Source organism: Frankliniella occidentalis, unplaced genomic scaffold (genome assembly GCF_000697945.3).
Source record: "Frankliniella occidentalis isolate FOCC.00 unplaced genomic scaffold, Focc_3.1 Scaffold224, whole genome shotgun sequence".
NCBI lineage: Eukaryota > Metazoa > Arthropoda > Insecta > Thysanoptera > Thripidae > Frankliniella > Frankliniella occidentalis.
In genome coordinates, this window is record NW_026267350.1 from 116,431 (window position 1) to 117,209 (window position 779).

The 779-nt window shown below is 38.5% G+C and overlaps 1 protein-coding gene across 1 annotated transcript in view; it reads left to right on the forward strand.

The window, feature by feature from the left end:
- The window catches only part of LOC113214735 (uncharacterized), an 18,461-nt gene that overhangs the window by 960 nt on the left and 16,722 nt on the right, over positions 1–779 (forward strand). The window lies entirely within an intron of this gene.

The following is a 779-nucleotide window of genomic DNA, read 5'->3' on the forward strand; positions in this document are numbered from 1 at the left end:
CCGTGACCCCTATTGATTGTGTTTTTCTGCTCAAAATCTAGATCATTAAAAGGTTTAGTTTTTAATTTAGTTTCGCAGCATACACATGCAGCTAAGCATCTAGCATAGGTGATTTATATGGCTGCTATGTGCAGAGCTGAATTTGCTGTACACTGTCAAGCCATTAACAACTGTATTACTTGTAAGTGTTCAACTTACAGTTATCACGTGCGTGCAATTGTTTAACTGAACAGTTTTGCAGTTGCAAGTGTTTAAAAAACCTACTCCCCATGTGCGTACACGGTAACTTCAAGGATATTACCGTGTTTAAAAATTTCGGTGTAATAGTTGACTTTTTCATGTATATTATGCACCATAATACAAACATAATAATTCATAATACTATATAATACTGTATAATACTTCATAATACCCATAACCCATACTATTCGTAATATCCATAATACCCATATTATTCATAATATTCATAATACCCATAATATATAATACTCCGTACACGGCTCAGGAGAGTGGGCGACCCCTCGCACGCCGAGATGTATTCTTATCTTCGATTCTTTGGCTCATCTTGGTATCTCCAATGGAGTAGCTGCAACTCTAAGAACTCGGCGTGCTTGAAGAGGAAGAGCTACTGCAAGACTGACGCTGACCTCACCGACGCTGACCTCACAGACCGGACCCTGAAGGACCAACGCAAGACCAGCAAGACTGAAGAGTGTGTGAATGTGCGTCTGTTTGTTTTAGTGTGCCTACCCTTTTATTATATTTTCTAAAAGAAAAAT